Source organism: Peromyscus californicus, unplaced genomic scaffold, assembly GCF_007827085.1.
Source record: "Peromyscus californicus insignis strain IS unplaced genomic scaffold, ASM782708v3 Scaffold_10__1_contigs__length_136768540, whole genome shotgun sequence".
In the NCBI taxonomy this organism is placed as follows: Eukaryota; Metazoa; Chordata; class Mammalia; order Rodentia; family Cricetidae; genus Peromyscus; species Peromyscus californicus.
In genome coordinates, this window is record NW_026294391.1 from 46,141,228 (window position 1) to 46,166,768 (window position 25,541).

The 25,541-nt window shown below is 39.0% G+C and overlaps 1 pseudogene; it reads left to right on the plus strand.

The window, feature by feature from the left end:
* The first annotated feature begins 6,755 nt into the window (after nt 1-6,755).
* Nucleotides 6,756-7,253, plus strand: LOC128114816 (40S ribosomal protein S10-like; annotated as a pseudogene).
* Nucleotides 7,254-25,541: the final 18,288 nt, after the last annotated feature.

Here is a 25,541-nt window from a genome sequence, read left to right on the forward strand (position 1 = left end):
GGTGTGATATCCGTAAATGGTTGATTAGAGGTCCCTACCATGCTTCCACCTGCAAAAGGAAGAACACAACAGAAGTCCTGTTATTTCACTAAAATGTTTGAAGATGAACACCAGAGTAAATGGAAATGCAGCAGAGATGCTGCAGAGCAACAGAGAAAACAGATGGCAGTATTATAAGGAAGAAAGTTAAGCATGCCACATCTGTAGTTCCATCTGTTTCTTTTTCTTTGAAAAGGATTTATTATTTTTAATGATGTGGGGGAGTATGTGAACAGGAGTGCAGGTACCCTCAGAGGTCGAGAGAGGTTATCATATCCAAACTCCAGTCTTCTTCAGAAGCAGTACACTAACTGAGTCATTTATCTCTGGCTGCAATTGTCACTTCTCTTGTGATCAACCACAAGTTAACAAAGACTGCATAAAGGATAAATAAAGTTAAGTAAGAGGTTCTAAGTAAGTCTTACTAACACGATACAAACCGGATTACATTTGCTGCTTGAAGAAACCTGGAGACCCCGTAGACACTGATTCTAATTTTTTTGGAGGGATTTGGGCTCGGAAAGAACAGTCTTTAATAAATCACTAGACAAGTGGGTTTGCTGACCCATCAAGGCTGCAGGACAAGGAGCCTTTTTTCTTCTAGCAGCTCCAAGCAGAGCTTGAAGCAAGGTTTATAAGCACAAAAATCACAACCATCTATACCAAGTTACAGTTACATTTTTCACCAATCAGGAGTCAATGATTAGGGGTTTTCTTTGTGTGTTTTATTACTGTCAACTGACAGAATGTTCAACCAATCAGATTCATTTGTCCACAGCTGGGGTCTGTTTTGATGTCTGGTGGCCCATGTTTCCACCAAAGGCCACACGGATGCCCAGGGTCGAGGCGGCAACCTATGACCATGTTGGTGTTAGAGAACTGTGCTGCCACCGAGGTCATGCCAATTTGAGTGGCCAGCACTGTCACCTGGGGCCATGGTGTGATCCAGGCCAGGGCTGCTTCTGAGGGCCGTGTCTGAGTCTTTGGTCCTACTGCAGACAGGGTCTGTTTTGATGTCTGTGGCTCCCGATACTATTAAAAGCCATGCTAATGCCTGGAGTCTGGGCCACCACGTGGGGCCATGTTGGTGTCCAGGGGCCATGCCAATTTGAGTTTCCAGCACTGTTATCTGGGGCTCTAGTGCCATCTGGGCCAAGGCTGCTGCTGAGGGCCATGTCTGGGCCCATGGTACGGCCACAGCTGGGGTCTGTGGTCATGTCCATGTTCAGTGTTAGCACAGGGGGTCATAGGAAGAACACATGTGGAAATCTGAGGGCTGCCCTGAGTCAGCCCTGCCCTTCACTCCCCCTGGGGAAAACTGGCCCTGTCTCTCCAAGGATACTACTGCAGGAGAGCAGGCTCCACCCCTCAGGAGAGGACACCAGCCCACACTCAGCAAAGATGGCTCCACCCTTCAACATGGGTGTAAAACTCACCTAGGTAGCACACTAGAGCTACCAGCTCTGATGATGAAAGAGCAGCAGAGCTTACCCGAGCCCCTTCTTCTGCCATGTGGTGGGATGGGTGAGGGAAAGATGCCCTCTATTGGTGAAATTATTAAGGCCACTCCACGTAGTTAAAAGGGAGATTTATTTAATGGCGTAACTTACAAATGAAGGGATAGGTAGGTTGCGGGTTCTGTGAAAGATGCAGCGTAGTCCACGGTGCTCTCTGGAGAACTCTCCTCCATCTACAGGTCCAAGAAGGAAGAGAAGTGGCGTGACCTCGGTTCTCCAGGGTCCTCTCTTGGCCCCGCCTTGTAGGCGTGACAGTTACTGAAGCCTCGGTGGGGGTTGGCACTTCCAGATCAAAGCTGGAATGGCTACCCACTACAGCCCTCCCCCCTCTGCCCCTTGCTACATGTAGCAAGTGAGAGAACTGGCCCTGGGATCACAAGAATGAATGACATAGCCCTGCCTCTCACCAGCTGCAACACACAGGAGAGCAGGCCCTGCACCCCACCTGGATAGCACACTAGAGATGATACCCTGTTGTCTGGGGTTTAGGTGAGTCAGCACTGAGGGCATGAGAATAGCAAAGCTAATCCTGTAACAATAGTTCCCCAAAACATAATGCCTGTTTCTAATAACAAAACCTGTTCCTAACAACAACAACAAAAAGTCAAATGAATCTGATTGATTGACTGTTTCTAACAACACTGATTTTAATTTGAAGAGGTGCTGGATTAACACACAACAGAATATCTTGGAGAAACAACCTACATTTTCTCTCCACTCAGTCCCTAAATGAACAGTGGTGTCTTGAAACTCTGTCAGCTTGGGTTTATGTCAAGTTGTCAAGTGGCCATCTTTATCACTTCATTGTTTGCAGTAAGAAGCTATGCTACCAGGAATCCCTGCCCATTTTCTTCTGCCATAAGAAACAGCTGATTGATTGATCAAGATCATCTGACCACTCATGAACAGTAGAATCAGTGAAGTCCCTATTTTAAAACTGAGTGTCTCATTTTGGGTCCTGAGAAATAGATGCACAGCTCTAGCATCCACATCAACACATAAAAAGAAGTTTAGCACCATCCTTTGAGCTGAAAGTCCAACTTATAACTTTGAGAATCGTACAAATAAACCAAGGAAACTTTCAGTAAACTCTTCCTGCTAATTAATGACCTAAAGAATCAAGTGAACATTTTCTCTGAGGTGCATGGCTCATTGAAGTACCCATAAAAAATACCACCCCCTTCTCCCTGGATTCTCAGTCTTAAGAAGGAGTTTCAAAGCTCACACCAAGCACACTGGCCTCATAAGACCATGTGAAGCTACAGCGTGCTTCTTGGACAAGGACAAATATACCAATGGAGTATATCAGAATGGCTTAACTCCTATGCAGCTCAGAGCCACTGAGAGATAACACCCTGTCCCCTCTATGAGATAGAGTGCATTGTACATATCAAGGCTTACAAAAATGTGTCTTACTCAAGTAGAACACTGAAAGTATTCAAGTGCCAGCTTTGTCTTGCCTATACAGGAACAGAAAAGGTTGCACCCCTGTACAATCCATAGAAACTGGGATGGATGGGAGCCACACATCTGCAGGTGGATATAGCCAAAACATGCAAGTAACCACATAATATAGGTTCATGCTCACCATTGAAGTAACCTCCAAAACACCTGTAGCACAAAGTGATACTTACAACTCATTACAGTTAAAGAAACTACACAGTTCTAAAACATTTTGCCCAACTGGTATCTAAGCACAACCCAACATGATCTTACACATCTGTCAGTCTCTGATAGGTACAATGCAATGTGCTCACTAGAAGGAAGAGGTAAATAGTCTCTCAGTGGATATACACAGCATGGGGGTTTAGTCATGCTGATAGCTTACTCAACTGGAACCATAGACAATAACACTAAGAGAAAGCCTTTTAGCACAAAACTTATCCTATAAACATTGGTACATGCAATGATCTATCACAAGCTCACAATAAGCATGAGAAGCAACATAACATGACTACTACAGAGGAATGTAATAACTCTGTAGCAGTATTTCCTCCATCCCCAAGAAAGGAAATTTATGAATTATTCTAAGAGGAATTCGCAATAGTGATTTTTAGAACAGTTTATGTGATATCAAAGAATAAAGTTATTTCTTGAAATTATGAAGATAATTTATGATCTGAATGAGGAATTCAACAAAGAAGCAGAGTTAATGAAAAAGAACCATATAGAAACCCTGATGATAAGAAATTTAATAACAGAAATGAAAACACACTTTTGCAGTTGTGTTCAATCTATAGTCTATGTGCCATATATAGCTGAGAATAGCCATGAATATGATACAAGACAAAATTGTAAACTTAAAGTATTTTGAAACTTTTGTGATTTTTTTCTTAACTCAATTGTGTAATTCTCAAGCATGAACTCTATAAATGGTAATATCATGTGCAATACCAAAATGTTGAAGGGGCTGGAGATACATGTCAGTGGTTAAGAGCACTTGGTGTGCTTACAGTGGATCTGGGTTCAATTCCCATTACACACAGGATGGCTCACAACCACTTATACCTCCATTTCCTAGGGATCCATTGCCCTCTTCTGGCCTCCAAGGCTACTGCAAACATATGGTGCTCATGCATATGTACAAACAAAACACTCTTATACATTCAATATGTAAATATTTCCAAAAATGTAAATTTTTCTAAAAATGTCAGACACTGGGCATGTCTAGTAAAGTTACCATGACAGATTAAATCAAACAGCAGAAATAATTTCTAAGCTTGTATACAGCTATTTTGAAAAACTGCAGTCATGAAAAATAAAGAAAACCACCAAACAAACAAAATGGCATAAAGGAAAAGTTCATATTGTGACTATTCCAAAAGTTAAATGTTGCTAGAGTTTTTCTGCCTGGCCCACAGTCAGGGCAAATCTCTCTCACCCGCCAGTCCCAAGCCGCTCAAACCCGACCAAGTAAACGCAGAGACTTATATTGGTTACAAACTGTATGGCCGTGGCAGGCTTCTTGCTAACTGTTCTTACAGCTTAAATTAATCCATTTCTATTAATCTATACCTTGCCACGTGGCTTGTGGCTTACCGGTACTTTACATCTTCCTTGTCCTGATGGCGGCTGGCAGTGTCTCCCCTCCCAGCTTCCTGTTCTCTCAATTTTCCTCTCTGTTAGTCCCGCCTATACTTCCTGCCTGGCCACTGCCAATCAGTGATTTATTCATTGACCAATCAGCAACACATTTGACATACAGACCATCCCACAGCACCTCCCCTTTTCTTTTCTTGAAAAGGAAGGTTTTAACCTTTACATATCTCCAAAGTCAGCTTGGTATATTTGGGAATTTGGGCGTAGCTTCTCTTACTACTTCCTGCTGGAGGGGGGCGCTGTATCTTCTGGGGAAACAAAGAAAATTTTAGGATCATGGAGTAGTCCGTGAGGCTGTATCATCTGAGCCAGTTGCCTTGAAACGGTTCTGGATGTTGGATCATCTGGGCCATGGTGTCATCGGAGACCTTTCAGGTGGTCTTGGCTGGTCAAACCTGATGTGTCTTAATCTTGAGCAAATCCATAGCCTCTGGCTTTCTGTGGAAACAAAAGAGACTCTTTTTCAAAGCAACATATCCTTACATCCAAATTTTGAAGTCAAAGTATCTTTAAAATATACATACTGGTTTAACTCAGCTTCCTTTACAATCAGATATCTCTCTGTAGTTAAGAATCCCAAAGACAACACAATCCAGACTCTCTGTGTAATAGTCATCTCTATGTGGCTTATTTTTTATATTAATTTTACTGTCTCTTTAAAGACTTTATTTTTTTTTAAAACCATGTATTTGTTTCTATACTGTATATATCACCTTTTTTTGTCTCTTTTAAGCCTACGTATATTTTACACACATTTTAAACTATTACATCTGAATCTGTCTTATTATGAATCTGTTGCTTTAAGCTGTAGCAGCTGTGGCTGCTGGCTCCGCCCACCTCAGCTTCCCAACATGGCGGCGGCAGTATGCTTACCGCCAGCTCTGGGAGCCATCGTGGGTCTATGCTTTTATCCAAGCAGCATGTAGCCCAGAAACCTCTCTTTTTGTTTTGTACTAGCACAATGCAGCTTAATGTGTCACTTGCAGAGGCTTCATTCCCGCCATACGGGGGCAGGTCGAGCGCACACGCTAGGAACCCGCCAGTAGCTCAAACCGGCAGCTGCCGCTCATTTGAGAGAGACAATTAGGAACTGTTTTTAGCTCCGTTTTAGAATCTTTTTTTTTCAGGTTTTAGGTGGAAACTCTTGCCCCACGTTGGGCGCCATTTGTTGCTAGAGTTTTTCTGCCTGGCCCACAGTCAGGGCAAATCTCTCTCACCTGCCAGTCCCAAGCCGCTCAAACCCGACCAAGTAAACGCAGAGACTTATATTGGTTACAAACTGTATGGCCGTGGCAGGCTTCTTGCTAACTGTTCTTACAGCTTAAATTAATCCATTTCTATTAATCTATACCTTGCCACGTGGCTTGTGGCTTACCGGTACTTTACATCTTCCTTGTCCTGATGGCGGCTGGCAGTGTCTCCCCTCCCAGCTTCCTGTTCTCTCAATTTTCCTCTCTGTTAGTCCCGCCTATACTTCCTGCCTGGCCACTGCCAATCAGTGATTTATTCATTGACCAATCAGCAACACATTTGACATACAGACCATCCCACAGCAGTTAAAAAAAAGGAAATTGACAAAGCACAAACCATCTCAGTTAAATGGTAGCTTTGGCTATCTATGCCAAAAGTTGTAACCCCAAATTTTGACAGAAAGATTGGAGGTTCAACACCATTTGTAACTACATAGCAAGTTAAAGATCAACTCTATGAGACCCTACATTATGAAAGAGGTAGGAAGAAAAGAAAAAATACATTTGATCAATAAAATTTCCTCCATCCAAGGAAAATAGCAATTTCATCATTAAAAGGGCAATCTGAGTTCTAATGACAGCAATTGTTGTGCCAAGTCATATAACAGAGAATCCTCATTAGACTCACTGCAAACCTCTCCATAATAACTTCGTAGACTAAAAGATGATAGAATGATATTTCAGTATCTGAAAACAAGAAAAAATAAATAAAGGCTTGCAAACCAAGAATACTACACCAAGGCTGCTCCAGAAATTAGGGAGAAATAAATTTCTTTTTTTAAAAAAAGTATAAACAGGGAAATAAATAACCATCAGACTATCTTAATAAGGTTTTGTGGCAGCCGCCACAATGTTGATGTTTAAGAAGAACAAGATTGCCATCTATGAACTCTTTTTTATGGAAGGAGTGATGGTTGCCAAGAAGGATGTCCATATGCCCAAACACCCTGATCTGGCAGACAAGAATGTGCCCAAACCTTCATGTAATGAAGACCTTGCAGCCTCTGAAGTCCAAGGCTATGTGAAGGAGCAGTTTGACTGGAGACATTTCTGTTGGTACCTCACCAACAACGGCACCCAGCATCTCTGAGATGACCTCTGCCTACCTTTGGAGAGCGTGCCTGCTACCCTACGCGGTAGTCATCCTGAAAGTGGCAGGTCTTATCCCGAAGGTCCAGAGGGTGTGCGACCTGCAAGATTCTCAAGAGGGGAGGCAGACAGAGGCAACTACAGAAGGAGTACTGTGCCCCCTGGTGCTGACAAGAAAGATGAGGCCTAGGCTGGCTCAGTGACTGAATTCCAGTGTAGAGGTGGCTTTGGTCATGGATTTGGTCAGCCACCTCAGTAAAGTTGGAGATATGCTTGCTGTATTGAGTAAACTTTTAAGAAAAAAAAATGTGAAAAAATAAACTTCCAAGGTTTTATATTAGAAAAGAGTCAATGGAACCAGTAAGATGGTTCAAAGAATAAATGTGCTTGATCCAAATCCTGACGATCTAAATTTGATTGCAGACACTCTCATGATGAAGAGAGACCTGACTATCGCCATATGTTAACCTCTAACTACACTGGAGCTAGGTCACATGTACTCCCACACTGAACACACACAGAAGCACACACACACAAATTTTAAAAAGGAAAGAGAAGATCACAACCACTACTTTGCTAAAGTGAAAACCCACTAGAAGAATAGGTACAGGAGAGTGAAAAAGAATCAAACATTAATACAAAAAATTCCACCAAATCATGACAACAAATGCAGAAGAAAGAAGCAGATATATAAAACAACAGGAAAAATATCAAAATGTAGGTGGGAGAAAGAGCTTGGTACTTGGGAGCATTTGTTGCTCTTGCAGAAGACTTGAGTTCGGCTCCCAGAACTCATATTGATTCACAACCACACCTAACTCCAGTTCTAGAGTATCTTTTTTTTTTTTTTTTTTTTCGAGACAGGGTTTCTCTGTGTAGCTTTGCGCCTTTCCTGGAACTCACTTGGTAGTCCAGGCTGGCCTCGAACTCACAGAGATCCGCCTGGCTCTGCCTCCCGAGTGCTGGGATTAAAGGCGTGCGCCACCACCGCCCGGCTCTAGAGTATCTTATGCCCCCTTCTTAATGCCTCAGGTACCAGCTGTGTGCTTGGTGCACATACACCCATGCCAGTAAAAAAACTCATATTCATAAAATAAATACATTTAAAACTTAAAAATAGTAATGTGAATTTTATTTAAATAGTAATAACAACTTTCAGAAAACAAATGTATAATATTGGTGAAATTATTAAGGCCACTTCACGTAGTTAAAAGGGAGGTTTATTTAGTGGCGTAACTTACAAATGAAGGTATAGGTAGGTTGAAGGGTCTGGGGAAGACATAGCACAGTCCAGTGGTGTTCTCTGGAGAACTCTGCTCGGTCTACCTCTAGCATCCAGGGTCCAGGAACCAAGAGAGCCGGCCCATCCGGATCTCCGGTCTTCAGGGTCCTCTCTTGGCCTCGCCTTGTAGGCATGACAGTTACCGAAGCCTCAGTGGGGGTTGGAACTTCCAGATCAAAGCTGGAATGGCTACCCACTACAGTATAAGATGCCAAACATGATTTAAAAATGGATGAATAAATTTAAAAAAAAGACTCAGTGACATGCTGCCCATGAAACAATTCATTTTTTCAGTAAAGCATATATCATCTAAAAGTAAAGAGAAGGAAAAATATACACCATGCAATCGAGAAACGAATGTAGATCATTGTTTTTTCCTTACATTGCAAAAACAGATTTTAAGTTAAAAAAAGCTGGAGATTGCATTAAAATTACAAAGAGTGAACACTTTTGAATGTATCTGCAGTCATGTTGGAGTAACTAATCATCCACAACAAAACTATTACATCTAATAGAAAAATGAAACTCAAATACAATAATATTTGGTTGCTTTAACACCTTAGTCATGTTTATCAATGGACTGACAATACAAGCCCAAACCAATGAATAAATAAATAAATAAATAAATAAACAGACAAATAAATATAGCAATGAAACATCAGAGATTAATTGTACTAGAGAACTAATGTACCTTGGCAGTTATTTACAAAAGTATTTCATAGAACATCTGCAGATTACAGCAGGACTTGTGTGAAAAGTGGAGAAGGGGGGAAAGGAAAGCAAATATCACTTAATCATAAAACATTGAAATTCTTGCCATTTGGGAGAAAATGCCAGATACAACAGGACGAATTCTCTCTAATCTCACATTTATGGAATACCTAAAAAATTTTAATTCAAGGAAGCAAACTCTACAATGGTCCTTAATAGGAGAGGCAATCAACAAATGCTGGTAAAAGAATTTTACTTTTTCAGTTAAAAGTAAATTTGAAGAGCTAATGTAAAATATGGTACCTTCAGTTGGAAATTTTATGAAAGCAGATTTTTTTTATTTTATAATTTAATTTAATTTTACATATCAGCCACAGATTCCCTTGTCCTCCCCCCTCCCACCCCCCCTTTCCCCCAGCTGAGCCCCCATTCCCATCTCCTCCAGGGCAAAGACTCCCCTGAGGATTGAGTTCAACCTGGTAGATTCAGTCCAGGTGGGTCCAGTCCCCTCCTCCCAGGCCGAGCCAAGCGACCCTGCATAAGCCCCAGGTTCCAAACAGCCAACTCATGCACTAAGGACAGGTCCTGGTCCCACTGCCTGGATGCCTCCCAAACAGATCAAGCCAGTCAACTGTCTCACTTATCCAGAGGGCCTGATCCAGTTGGGGGCTCCTCAGCTATTGGTTCATAGTTCATGTGTTTCCATTCGTTTGGCTATTTGTCCCTGTGCTTTATCCAACCTTGGTCTCAACTGTTCTTGCTCATACAAACCCTCCTCTTTCTCGCCAATTGGACTCCTGGAGCTCCACCTGGGGCCTGGCCGTGGATCTCTGCATCCAGATCCCTCAGTAGTTGGATGGGGTTTCTAGCATGACAATTAGGGTGTTTGGCCATCCTATCACCAGAGTAGGTCAATTCGGTCTGTCTCTTGACCATTGCCAGTAGTCTATTGTGGGTGTATCTTTGTGGATTTCTGTGGGCCTCTCTAGTACTTTGCTTCTTCCTATTCTCATGCGGTCTTCATTTATCATGGTCTCTTATTCCGTGTTATCCCTCTCTGTTCTTGATCCAGCTGGGATCCCCCGTTCCCCTAAGCTCTCTTTCCCTCGACCCTTGCCCTTCATTACCCCCACTCACATCCATGATGTTCACGTAGATCTCATCCATTTCTCTGTCATTGGGTGATCCCTGTGTCTGAAAGCAGATTTTAAATGTTCATATTACTAAAATTGTACCGATAAGGACTTTGAAAGGGCTCAGAAAATAACAGTGTTTGGAACCTGTGCTGTATTCCCAAAACCCATGGTGGAAGAAGAGAACCAACTCCTGAAGTGGTCCTTTGACCTCCTCTTGTGTACTGTGGCATGCCTGTGAGCACTCATAGTCACAGACCACACACACATAGTAATAATAATAATAATAATAATAATAATAATAATAATAATAATATAACACATTTAATTTAAACTTAAATGACAATTATGTAAGGTGGAAGATGTTAGCTAGTTCAATCAGGATCATTTTACAATGTATTTATGAAATCATCACAATAAGTATCTTAAATACAAGTTCTGTCAATTATATCTCAATAAAGGTGGAAAAGAGAATTAGTAGATAATATCAGAAGTTTATTTGGAATTATGAAATATACTTTTAAAGTAGATAAGAAATGATGTGTTTTCTCCCTTTCCCTGTGTAGTGGTGTGAATGAGAATGGGCTCTGTAGGCTCATATATTTCAATGTTGCTTCCTAGTTGGGGGAGCTGTTTTGGAAGGATTAGGTTATGTGGGCCTGCTGGAGGAAGCACGTTACTGGGATTGGCTTTGGGGCTTCAAAAGCCCCCACTTGCCCAGTTTCTCTCTTCTCCCTGCCTGTAAAGAAGATGGAATCTGCTTCTCTAACAACACAGCAGCCTGCCTGCTGCCATCTTCCCAGCCATGCTAATAATGGACTCATCCCCTGAAACTGCAAGCAAGCCCCCAGTAAAAAGCTTTCTTTTGTAAGTTGACTTGGTCATGGTGTCTCTTTACAGCACTAAATAAGTAATTAAGAGATTCCTGCTTTTTTTCTTTCTGTTGCCCTTCTCGTTCACATTATTCTTTTCTACTCTTCCTATTTTATATTTATAAATGTAACACACTTTAGTTAGTTTTCTGTTGTCATGATAAACACCAAGGGAGGAATAAGTTTGTTTTAGCTTATACTTCCAGGTAACTATCCATCACTAGGAAGTCAGGACAGGAATTCAAGCAGAAACTAAATCAACAATCATGTAGAAATACTGCTTCATGGCTTGTTCTCCAGCTTGCCACTAGCTGGAGTTTTTCACCTTTTTTTTTTTAATTGAAATAGAATTACATCACTTTCCCCCTTTTCTTTCCTCCCTCCAGCCTCTCCTAGCAACACTCCTTGCTCAAACCCCTTTCATGTCTCCCCACTTTTAAGTGGCTAGTCTTTTTTCTTTATTATTATTGAACAGATATATATGCCAATTATATTTCAATAAAAGTGGAAAATAAAATTAATAGGTAATATCAGAAGTTTATTTGAAATTATAAAATATACATTTTAGGTAAAGAAGAAAGCATGTTTTTTCTCTCTTCTTCCATGTGGTTGTATGAATGGGAATGGCCCCCATAGGCTCATATATTTGAATGTTTGGTCCCTAGTTGTAAAAAATGTTTTAGAATGATTGATTAGGTACACACACACACACACACACACACACACACACACACACACACACTCAGAGAGAGAGAGAGAGAGAGAGAGAGAGAGAGAGATTGTTCAAGCTGTTTTTCACCTGTACCTGTATCAAGTGAGTGCAATCTCAAGTCATCATAAAAAGACTGTATCTGCACACAGATCACTTTCTTAAGTCTCGCTGTTCTACCTAATCTGAAATCTCCCTCTTTCATGTTGCTGCAGTCTCAGGATGCTTTATTCATAAAAAATGCACCTAATATAATAATTTAAAATAACAATAGTAAGGGGATTTTCTTTGTCTTTTGTTGTTTTTAAAGCTGTAGTGGAAAGTTTAGGTTGATAATTTGTACTATTAGTAAATTATTTCTACCAATCTGGCTCATCTAGATTTATCCCATTGACCTTAGTGGAGCGTCCATGATAGGTGAATTAATAAACATTTGCTTCTATGGAAAAGAATGATATAGAATTTATCTACCTAAAAACAATTTACAAAATAAGAGCCAACAAGGCTTGCTTGGCTTTTATTCTCTCCTCCAGCTTTTGTCATGGATACAGTTGCTTAGGGAAGGAATGGAATTTGTCATGGAAGGAAATAATTAGTCTGGTTAACATTTTTTTAATCAGTTGGCTCTGTTTTAGCAAAGTGATGGATTGTTTATAACCATCAAGTACTTCTAAGCTTGTTGGAATTTCACAAAATTAATGAACAACTCATTAGACTGGAATTTTAAGCTGATGAATTGGTTTGTCTTTAAGCTATTAAAATATTAGAACAGATAAATATTTATTGACATGGAAAGACACTTATGATGTACTTTTAAGGAATACATCAAGCTATTCTATTTAAGCTTATGCTTACTTTTGTTCTCTACTAAAATCATATGGAAATGGTTATCTAAATATGAAATGTTAAAGTGGTAGTATTCAGTGCAGGAAGCAAGGGATGCCATGAGTGAAGTCCTGAATGAATGTGTATTTCCACATGGGCACAGCCATGTCAGGGACTCCAATGCCAATGACCCATGGGAAATTTGCAAAATTGTTACCCAAAAGGGTAGGCTCAAGAGCGATACCAAAGCTTTTCTTGGGGGTTCAAGTATGAGTATTTATGAACTACTGATCAGTGTATGCAAAAACTAGCAATTGTGGCTTCCTCCTTCTGGATGTTTATAGCCCTAGACTGAGCACCTACAGAGATCTCCCACAAGACTAGCTAGCCCCTCCCCCTATTCTGTACCTAATAAATATGCTAAGGTTTTGGATTGTGGTGGAGGAAGTCAGAGAACCCCGCCTTATCCCAGCTTTATTGTATGTGTCTCTGTGTGTCTTTCTTTTCTTCATTCCCTTGAAGCCCTTAGCCTGGATTCTGGAACCCAAGCAGAACGGGTCACTGCAAGTGGTGGTTGGACAAGGACTTGGATGTGGACACCTGAGATACAGGGAACTCACATTAACACTTGTATCCAGTCAGATGAGAGAATGCTCCCAAGAGAAACACACCAAAAGTAAAGTAAAAGATAAAGTTAAAAAAAATGAAAGGAGTGAAATTATATCACCAGGTATAAAACATTGTACAAAGATAATCTGGAGGTAGGCAGTTATCTGTCAGTGCTTTGAAGGAAACTTTGAGGAAGCACAAAAGTAGAGTTAAAAACATTATGGCATAATCACATCTTAGATTATGTTCAAGAGACATGCCTCTGGTTTCCAGACAAAGAGACAGTAAGTTTAGCTACTTGGGGGGAAAATGAAGAAATGTTAAGAGATAGCTATATGGCTGAAGGACCTGATCAGATTACAATTTTCATTTTCAGTTTATGGAATCTAATATGTGATTCTACAGATTCATGGCCATTTCTTCAAAGGAGGGCAGAATCTATAGAACTGGATCCTCAGGGAGTCTAGACTTTTATTCCTTGACCCACAGAGTACAAAGAAATAACCCACACTCTTGGAGAAGAACTGATGCCTTCTCCCCAAGAAACAGTCACAGATGTGTTGGGGTGGGACATGGCTGCAGGCCAGACAGAGCCCCTGGGGATTATGGAGACAGAGAGGTGAAATTCACAGATCAGACATGCCCTGACTTGCCTGATGCCTCAGACAATGATATTGAGGAAAGTGATTACAGGTTTGATGTCAGTCACTCAAGCCATAGTAAAAGTACAAATTGGGTCGGGATCACAGCCAGATGTAAGAAGAAATACTCTCACTCCATTATAGCAAATCTTGTTTATTTAGGGTGAGAGGGGTCCAAGTACAAGTGGAGAAAGAGTTTTCCTGCCTGGCCCACAGTCAGGATAAATCTCTCTCACCTGTCAAGTCCCACAGCCGCTCAGACCCGACCAAGTAAACACAGAGACTTATATTGGTTACAAACTGTATGGCCATGGCAGGCTTCTTGCTAACTGTTCTTACAGCTTAAATTAATCCATTTCCATTAATCTATACTTTGCCACATGGCTCGTGGCTTACCGGCATCTTCACATGCTGTTTCTCATCGTGGCGGCTGGCAGTGTCTCTCTGACTCAGCCTTCCACTTCCCAGCTTTATTCTCCTCCTTGTCCCACCTACACTTCCTGCCTAGCCACTGGCCAATCAGTGATTTATTTATTGACCAATCAGCAACACATTTGACATACAGACCATCCCACAGCATACGAGTGTTTATGAATGGCTGATCAGTGTATACAAAGACTAGCACCCGAGGCTTCTTCTTCTCTAATGTTTATAGCCTGAGACTGCTTGCCTAAAAAGACCTCCTACTGAAACTAGCTAACCTCTCTCCCTGTACTATATCTAATAAGTATCTGGGTTGTGGTGGTAGGGTTACAGAATCTCATCTGATCTGAGCTTCATTCTATGTGTGTCTATGAGTCTGTCTTTTCTTCATTCCCTCAAAGATCCTAACCAGGATTCGAGGACCCAAGCTACTTGGGATGGACGAATTCAGGGGTCAAAAAAAAAATTTGTGTAATTTCTCACACTGGGTGTAGCAGTGCTTGCCTTTGATCTTGCATTGGGAGGCAGAGGCAAGATCTCTCTGAGTTCAAGGTTAGGGTGGTGTACAGAGTGAGTTCCAGAACAGTCAGAGCTACACAGAGAAGCCCTGTCTTAAAAACAAAACAACACAAACAAAGAAAAACTTTTATAATTTCTGAAGATTCAACAGCTCTTAGATGTAGTAGACAAAATTATGTTATAGAGCAACAGGAACCTGAGCCCAACCACTAGTTTGGGTAAAAGAAGGATTTTTAGCATGACTTTAGAGTTTGAAATAAACAAAGTGTGTGTCATTCTCCAACTGACATGTATAGAGAACAACATTATTTCACTCACTGGGACAGTGAGCATAGTACCGAGTACAATTTTTAGGAATTCTCACAATGTCAATGGCAAGTTTCTTCAGCAATCTAAACACATACACACATATACACACAGCTATAGGAGACAAGAAGAAACTATTTTATATAGTAGCTACTTCCATATTTCCTTAGAATACTGGCCAAATACAATGTATTCAAGGTCAAAGTTGTTGAATATAGAGGTGAAGTTCTATGAGGAAGTATTAACAAAAAGAAAATCATAACCTCAATGAAGCTTTGGGAATGTCTTCAGTGGTATTTATTTATTAAGTACTAAAAATTAGCTGTACAGCAATGTAGTATAACTACCTGTATAAGACAAAATATAAGCAGAAAATTGTTGAAATTATTTTTTCTCCTTTATCTAGCATTCCAACTTTTGGATACACACATCTAATTTCTTATAAAGTTTATCTTTGATTTGAAAGATAACTAGGGTGAAAATGTCAATATAAAGCAAGTAAGTATGAATTCAAATGGTTATACTTAAGTAATTGACAAAGTTGCAACAGCACAGAGAGATTTATTTAGACTTTATAAATCAGTAGACTGGTTGGTCAAATTTAACGAACTCAAAGATATAGTAAAATACAAGCTTGCCATCACAGAAGTCCATATAATTAAAGACTGACCTAGGATGTTTTCTCAGAAATCAGAGGGAAAGTTTAATAAAATGCAGATGATAGATCGAAATGTAAGAAATCCAAAGGACAGCTCCAGAAAAAATTATGTATAACAAGGACTATATGGAGAAACAGCAAAGTCATCCAAATAAAACAAAAAAGAGAAAAATTTCACAAGCATAAGAAAATGGATTATCAAATGGAAGAGAATTTCTAAGAACAAGAAAAAAAATAATAGCTAGAGTTTTGAGCTCTTAATTAGGATTAACAAAACTTTTTTGATGATTTGTTATAGCAGTAATCAAATACAAAAATAGAAGATAAAATTAAGAAAACCACAATCTTGGTAGAGTACTTAAAGCTTAATGTTTTGAAAGATCAAGCAATACAGAAACACAGGAAATTATGAACATGATAAATAATGGATACAACAGGATGTTAATTGGAACTACTCAATGTGAGTGCCAAAGTGAGTGGCAAAAATGACTCCAGAGAGCTCAGAAAGAAGGGACTAAAAAGTAACTGAATTCCTTGCAGCATCTCATTCCCAAGTAGTAAGTAAAAGGAAAATTTGAATAATCACTTGAGGATTTTTTAAAGAGAGTTGTTAATGTCCTATTCTGCCCCAGTGTGCTTTATCAGGGAAAAGTGATGGGCAATACAAGACAGAGATACTTTCTGAACTATCTTTAAGGAATCTTCTGGGAAAGCAAAGGGAACTTCAGCAGAAATATTGTGTCAGAGAATGGGAAATATATTAAATTGTCAGAAATGAAAAGGTATTTAAAAAACTTCAAGAGATTTTCTTTTGCTAAGTGATTCTCTTTGTGTCAAACTACAAACTATACGGACTTCCTAAAAATAAACAAACAAACAAACAAACAAACAAAAAACTACACTTAAGTATTTGTCACAGCCAGAAGAAACCAATGACAGACACATGGTGCAATAATACTCCTACACTGCATCTTCATCCTGGAAATAAAACAGAACAAATGTACTAAACAGGGTGCTGGCAATTAAATAAATAAGCAGTGAAAATCAAGTTGCTTTGGTATATGTATAATTGTTAAAGGAAAGAAAAACCTCTGTACTCTCTGTTACTGCATTTTAACTTTTAGTAAACAAAAGATCCAGATATACAAATATGAAACCAAAAACTACATTGACATTTAAGACACTTCTTTTTTTTCCAATTCAGAATTTAAAAAGTTACACAAACCAAACTCCAGAAGCTATGTATACAGAGCTAATAATGCAGACATTCATCATTTTTTTAAAAAAAGTATACTTAGCATAACTATAATAAGGAAATTCAAATGATAAAAAAAAATGTGAAAAGCTGAAATATCACCATAATAGATTTCAAATTGTACTGCAAAGTTACAGGAATAAACAAAACAAAAACATGGTATTGATACAAAACAAATATACAGATCAATACAATAGAAAACAACTCAGATATAAATCCATGTATTTATAGACACATGAGTTTTGACAAAGATACCAAAAATACATATTGGAAAGAAGATCCTCAATTCAACAAATGGTTCTGCTGAACCTGAGTTTTCACTTAAAGAATGAAAGTAGAGTCCTGTGTTGTTCTGTATAAAAATCTATAACAAGTGAATGAAAGATCTGAATATATGATCTGAAACAGTACAACTGACAGAATCAAAAGTAAGGAAGACACTTCAGGATATCAATATAACCGAAAAGTTTCTAAATAGGACTTCAATTGCTTGGGAAATGGCACCAACACCTATCAATTAGGACCTCCTGGAATTTAAAGCAAAACAAAAACAACAACAACAAAACCCTTCTTCACAGCAAAACAAAAAATCAAATGAAAAGGCAGCCTACAAAATAGGAGAAAATCCTTCTGAGCTGTCTGACTGACAGATGATTAAAATCTTGATTGAACAAAGAATTCAAGAAAAAAAAGTAGAGAGAAATCAAATAAGCCAAATCAATAAATGGGGTAGTGAAATGAGAAGACATTTCTGGCATCCAACGTGGTGGCAAGAGTTTCCACCTAAAAACTGAGAAAAAAGATTCTAAAACTGAGCTAAAAACAGTTCCTAATTATCTCTCTCAAATGAGCGGCAGCTGCCAGTTTGAGCTACTTGTGGGTTTCTAGCATATGCCCTGTGGCGGGAATGAGGCCTCTGCAAGTGGCACATTAAGCTGCATGGTGGATTTAGACTTTGCTAGTACAAAATAAAAAAAAGAGGTTTCTGGGCTACATGCTGCTTGGCTAAAAGCATAGACCCACGATAGCTCCCAGAGCTGGCGGTAAACCACCGCCATGTTGGGAAGCTGAGGTGGGCGGAGCAAGCAGCCACAGCTGCTACAGCTTAAAGCAATAGATTCACAATAAGACAGACTCAGATGTAATAGTTTACAATGTGTGTAAAAGATATGTAGGCTTGAAAGAGACAAAAATGTGATATATACGGTTATATAAACAAATACATAGTTTTAAAAAATAAAGTCTTTAAAGAGACAGTAAAGTTAATATAAAAAATAAGCCACATGAAGATGAATATTACACAGAGAATCTGGATTGTGTTGTCTTTGGGACTTTTAACTGCAGAAAACTATTTGATTGTAAAAGCTGTTGAGTTATGCCAAAATGTATATTTTAAGGGTACCTTGACTTCAAAATTTGAATATAAGGATATGTTGCTTTGGAAAAGAGACTCTGCCTTTGTTCCCACAGAAAGCCAGAGGCTATGGATTTGTTCCAGATTAAGATACATCAGGTTTGACCAGCCAAGACCCCCTGAAAGGTCTCCGATGACACCATGGCCCAGATGATCCAACATCCAGAATGGTTTGAAGGCAACTGACTCAGACAATACAGCCTCATGGACTATTCCATAATCCTAAAATTTTCTTTGTGTCCCCATAAGATACAGCACCCCCCTCCAGCAGGAAGTAGTAAGAGAAGCTATGCCCAAATTCCCAAATTATATGTAATTTTACTTTGTTAAGGTTAAAACCTTCCTTTTTGAAAAAAAAAGGGGGAAGTGCTGTGGAATGTTCTGTATGGCAAATGTGTTGCTCTGATTGGTCAATAAATAAATCACTGATTGGCCATTGGCTAGGCAAGAAGTGTAGGCGGGACAAGGAGGAGAATAAAGCTGGGAAGTGGAAGGCTAAGTTAGAGAGACACTGCCAGCCTCCATGATGAGAAACAGCATGTGAAGATGCTGGTAAACCACGAGCCATGTGGCAAAGTATAGATTAATGGAAATGGATTAATTTAAGCTGTAAGAACAGTTAGCAAGAAGCCTGCCATGGCCATACAGTTTGTAACCAATATAAGTCTCTGTGTTTACTTGGTCGGGTTTGAGCTGCTGTGGGACTGTCAGGTGAGAGAGATTTATCCTGACTGTGGGCCAGACAGGAAAACTCTAGCTATACATTTCCCAAAAGATAAAATACAAATGGCCAATAAACAGACACACACACACAAATACATTGGGCATCACTAGCCATCAGTGCATGCAAACCAAATGCAAACCAAAACAACACTGAAATTGCATCACACCCCTGTCAGAACAGCAGTCATCAAGAAAACAAGTAACTAAAAATGCTGCTGCTGATGCAGACAATAATATCCTTATGTACTTACAGTAGGAAAATAAACTAGTCCAATCACTTTGGATATCAGTATGGAGGTTCCTATGAAAACTATAGTCTTGCCACATGACTTATAAACACCACTCTTGGTTATTTACCATTATGGTACTTTGAATGAGATGTCCCCATAAGTCTCAGGCATTGAATACTTGGTCCCCATTTGGTAGAACTGTTGGGAAGGATTAGGAGGTGTGGCCTTGTTGGAGTAGGTTTACCACTGAGAGCAAGCTTTGAGGTTTCAAAAGACTCAGGACATTCCCAATGTTCTTTCTGCCTCCTGCTTTCAGTTCTAGATGTGTGCTCTCCGCTGTTTCTGCTACCATGCCTTCACTCCAATATCATGAACACTAACCCTTTGGAACCATGAGCCTAATTAAATGCTTTCTTTTATAGATTGCCTTGGTCACAGTGTTTTATCACAGCCATCCACTAGTTCTTACCTCTATGAAATCCTCAGTCTAAAGAGAGTGAGTTCATGTTTCCTCACACCTTATATACCTTTCTCTGTCCAGCCATCACTTCCTAGGATTCAAGGAATGTGTGCTTCCCAGTACTGGGTTAAAGGTGTGTGCCACCATTGCCTGGCTCTGTTTCCAGTGTGGCATTGAACTCACAGAGATCCAGACGGATCTCTGCCTCCCAAGTGATATGGTTGAGGGTGTTTGCCACCACTGTCTGACCTATTTGTCTAATCTAGTGGCTGGCTCTGTCCTCTGATCCTCAGGCAAGCTTTATTGGGGTACACAATATATCACCACAGGAAGAGTCACTCATTGTGGCACCATTCCATGGTTTTGGGTTGTTGACTCTACTATATAGAGAGAGTAAGCACACATAAGAATGCATGTGTTCATTTTGCTTTCTGCTATTTCCTGTGCATGTGACTAGCCACTTTAAGTTCCTGTCTTGACTTCCCCACAATAGTGTGAGTTCAACCCCTCATCTCCTAAATTGTTTTGGATCGGGGTATTTTATCACAGCCACAAAACTGGAATTAGGACAGCATCCATTAGCAGAAGAGTGGGTAAAGAAAATGCGGTTTGTACACACAATTATCTTCTCTTTCTCAATTCTAAAGAAGAACAAGGTTATGTCGTTTGCAGAAAATGGATGGCTCTTAGACTTCATATAGATGCACAAAATTACATAGATAAAGATGATGCAAAAATAGAAGAAAATCTGTCTAGGAAAGAAAGATAACAAATGGGAAAGGAGTGGAATGAAAGGAAATGGGAGCAAGTATGGTAAGAATATGTTCAAAGAATATTTATGAACTTACACAAAAATTGCCCTGTTTAACCAAGTGCAATATATTTAAATTGTTCCTTCTTAAAGAAGATTATAGCAACTATAGAAGAAATTCAATTAGAATACAGAATTACCCCACAGAAAAGAACCTAAAGAGAACCCAAGGAGTGATTTTATTCAATTTTAAGAAACAAATAGGGGCTGGAGAGATGGCTCAGAAGTTGAGAGCACTGGCTGCTCTTCCAGAGGTCCTGAGTTCAATTCCCAGCAACCACATGGTGGCTCACAACCATCCATAATGAGATCTGGTTCCCTTGTCTGGCCTGCAGACATAATGCAAGCAGAATACTGTGTACATAATAAATAAATAAATAAATCTTAAAACACACACACAAAAAAAGAAAGAAAAAAAAGAAACAAATAGTTCAAATGGCATCAAATATTTGCACAGCAAAATGAAAGAATGGGGGAGATAAGTTAAGAATGAAGGGTGGGCCGGGCGGTGGTGGCACATGTCTTTAATCCCAGGACTCAGGAGGCAGAGCCAGGTGGATCTCTGTGAGTTTGAGGCCAGCCTGGTCTCCAAAGCGAGTTCCAGGACAGGCAAAAGCTACACAGAGAAACCTTGTCTCAGAAAAAAAAAATGAAGGGTGGGACATAAGTGCAGAATAAGTACTTCTTAATGTGATTTTTACATCTACTACTATATTATGAAATATAAACAATTAATACATGTTAGGTCAAATAAAGATATGTCTTCTCATAGAAGAGCTGTGTCAGTATTGGTGACAGATATAAATTCCTATGCTTTCTACTGAAACCAATTCATTACTTGTGTTCTGACACAGAAAGGACAATTACATATTTTCCAATCATTGTGATTTCCTTCACCAACACTGCTTTTATAATAGCAAGAAATTTCTATTTGTACAAGATAATTATTCATGAAAATACAGAATAAGATGAATTCAAAGACATACAGATGTTCTTCATGCATTGTGAATTTATTACAGTTATTTTTTCTTGAACATACGTATTTAAAATGAGGTTTCTTCTGTCCTGTCCTCCAGGGAATAAGAAATGGGATATATGACACTACAGGCCCTTTAAATAAAATATATAAAAACTTATTAGTGTATAAACTTTCTAAAATGTACATTTATCTAGCAAGTAAAAAGCCTAGTGCCAAGATCTGTTTACCTCTTTTGTAGTTGTATGCTAGTGAAGTCCTATGGAACTCCTAAAATTACAGGCTTTTGCCAATACAGTTAACTTCCTTCTAGAATTCAAGAGTAGGACTCAATTGGGAAGACACCACATATTTGAATCATAGAGCATGGAAAAATAAGGCTGGTACTAACCTGGAAGTTTCATCCCTATTGGTTGGCATTCATAGTTGGAGAAGGCATTAGGCACACTTCCGGAGGAGAAAAGTAATCACGCATCTTTCCCAGTTGAGAACCTTGAGAGCTGCAATAGTGACTAGCATGGCAAAATATGCCTATTCGTGTGATAGACATATGAATGTTATGAAAGCGAGTGATTACTCTTTGATTGGATTTAAGGCTCATTTCAAAAGATGGAACCCATACCTGGTACTATTATCAGGGCCAAGTTCCAGTGCATAGATAGGTATTAGGCCCTAGGGAAAAAATTCTACTATTATTCTGCTAAACAAACGTAATGTTGAAAAGACTTCTAATGAGATGTCTATTTCCATAGATTAGTGTAATTCTCAACTATCATCTGATAAGCTTCTTGCAGTAGATTACAATTAACACAGAGACCCACAACTGGTCAACGTATAAAGAATAAGAGACTGTGGAGTGTTCAGCCCTAAATCGAATGACTATACCAAACTCTTCCCCCAAGACTCAAGGTTCTTCATGCAAGATGGGGCAGAAAGACTGTAAGAACAAGAAGCAATGGATGACTACTAGGAAACAATGTTTTCTGGACAAAACAGGGAAGTTGCACACGTGAACTCACAGTGATGGTGACAGTATGCATCAGACCTTTGCAAGCTCCAGGTAGACAAAATTCCCAGCATAGAGGGGAGAAAGTAGGCACAATTCCACCCCTAGATGATTAGCTATTGGAATTTGATAGCTGCTGGGAAAGCAGGAGTCAATTTTCTTTACAAGTGTGACCTTTGGTAGGTTGACCATGCTCCGTGTCAGACTCCACTCCCAAGAATATATGGACAACACAAATTGGACTCTTGATAGGTTTAAAAACGAGAGAACACAAAATTTCATGGGTAGGGACATGGATGTGGATCTGGGGAGGTGAATATGAATATTGTTTAAAATTGATATATCTTTCTTATTCCTTTAATGAGATTTCAGAAAATGAATATGAGTATTATTTAAAAATTCAGATTTCTTTCTTATTCCCTTAATGAGAATTCTGAGTTATGTTTCAGCATAGTTTGTTTTGTAATTATAAAATGTAATAACTAAGGCAATTCTATTTTTAACTACTCTAGACTAATAAAGACTATAAAATAAAGTTTAATGATACATTCTTTAAACTCTTTTTATGATTTTTTCAGGTTTATCTAAAAAATGTAACATGAATTTCTAAAGGTCTTATCATAAAAAACCCAGAGCCTGATATCAGGGTGAAAGCTGAAAGATCAAAGAAGCAGAGCAAGCCAAGGCCACCACCTCTTACCTCACCAGCTCCTCAGCCTGAACAAGAGCTCCAGCTGAAAGGACTTCAGCCAAAAAATCCTTTAGTTCCTCTCTCCTCAAGCATTATATACCTTTCTCTGCTCAGCTGTTGAAGGTGTATTCACTTCCCAGTACTGGGATTAAAGGCATGCACCACCACTGCCTGGCTCTGTTTTCTCTCCTAGACTGAGTCAGACTCATGTAGTCCAGGGTGGCTTTGAACTCCAGATGGATCTCTGCCTCCCGAGTGCTAGGATTAAAGTTGTGTGCCACCACTGCCTGGCCTCCATGTTTAATCTAGTGGTTTGTTCTGTTCTCTGATTTTCAGGCAAATTTTATTAGAGTGCACAATATAGTGCCAAACAAAAACATTGATTTCAAACATGTAGCACAACTAAAAAGTCATAAATAATATAATAAAATTATAGACAGCATTTATTTTATTAACAAACCAATCATAGAAAGATAATACACTAAAATTGATAACAGGTAGAAAATAATACATCATAAGAGTGTATTAGTATTATTAGAGATATTTAAAGGTAAGCTCTACTATACAGATTATGTGGTGTACATTTCCAGAGCTTCTGCAAAACTGTAAGCATTTAATTCCTTGATAATGTTCAATAGACACGGAGCATACATTTTAGATTGACGCAAAATTCTATTTGTAATTAGTGTGAGGTTTCTTATGGATGGTGAGTGTAGAATATTTTTTAACCAACCAAGAATTGCAGAAAATTTCTATGAATTAAAGTTCAGGAAAAAAATATGTCAGTAGTCATTAGTATTTTACAATTTTAAAATTCCAAAGGACAGCAAAGAAAAAGGAAATTATGTAAGACTGATATACTACCTGGAGCCATCTAGATTTCATTCGTGTTCAGTGTCCACTATTTTCTCTGCTTACATCATATTTACTTTTTATTAGAATCTTATAGGTTCTGCAATTCTTACTCTTCATAATCTGGTTCAATTTACCAATGTTACATTCTAGCATCTTCAACATAGCTTTTTCTTCAGTCAAAACAATGTCTTTTCTTTTTAATCATGATAATACTTGTATCAAACACCATGTTATTGCTTTGGCAATTCCTTACGTCTATATTTGTTACATTAGCTTTCAAAATCTGGTGAGTTATGATACTACCTTTGATTCTTAAGAGCTTTAAGGCATTAACTTTATATGGCCATATTTTGCTCCCTAGATGTTTTATATAGGCAATATCTGTGTATTGAGAATAGCAGAAGCTGTGGAGAACAGTATCCTTCACATATATGTTAATATATAAGCACCTTTAAATATTTAACATACTATTTGATACACTGTGGCTTCTAGAACAATGACAGAAGCATCACTCAGTATGCATTGCATGGTACTTCACTGTATCCATACATTAAAGCTCCTAACTCTGAGCAATTGCATTTAATTTTAGGGCCTTTCAAGAGGTTAAAGATAATGGTCTAATCTTAATATATTAGTGCCAATATGCTTATCAATAGACTAACAGGCATCAGAGATTCCCATATCCTTTTGCACGTGCAAAGAGAGATTCCAGCAGCCTCCTGCATACCAGTAGAAAAGGACTCTGAATGAAATTGAAGTTGTTGGAACCTCGACTGTGCTTCTTGGTCTCCAGATTTGTGAGAAGTAAGTTTGTGATGTTTATGTCGCCCAATCTGTGATATTTTATGATGGCAATCCAAACAGACTAATAGATCTGGGAATTACTTAGAATACCAAGTGTCAGATCTCAACTCAGAATATGGAATCAGAAGTTCTGGAGTGAAAGCTGTGCCAAAGTACTCTCACAAGTGCACCAGGGGACAATGACACAATCAAAAATTTGAAAACCACTAGTCTGACACATTGTTGAGTATATTTGCACGCACTGAGTAATTGGAAGAATTTATTTTGTCAATTGATTAGAAATGAATATTCTCTGTAAGTGATTGAATTGTGAAGCCTCTGATGTTATAAATTCCTAAGCCAGTTTAACCAGGTAAGTTCATGATGTTTTAACAACCATACACCAGATAAGTAGTTTCTAATGCTTTGGAATTCTACCTCACTTGAGGACCTAAAACGATCTGCTTCAAACCAGGCCTATTTTTTGTCAGTGCTCATTTGGCCTGTCCTTGCCATTCTTCATTTCTCCCCTACATTTTTGTAATGTGGAAAAGACTGCAATAGATTAGGAGAATTCATTTCCCAAGTAGCTTCTGGCTTTAGTCTCCACATCCAGCGTTTAAAAGGCTTGAAGACTTTTTAGAGAGTCCATGTA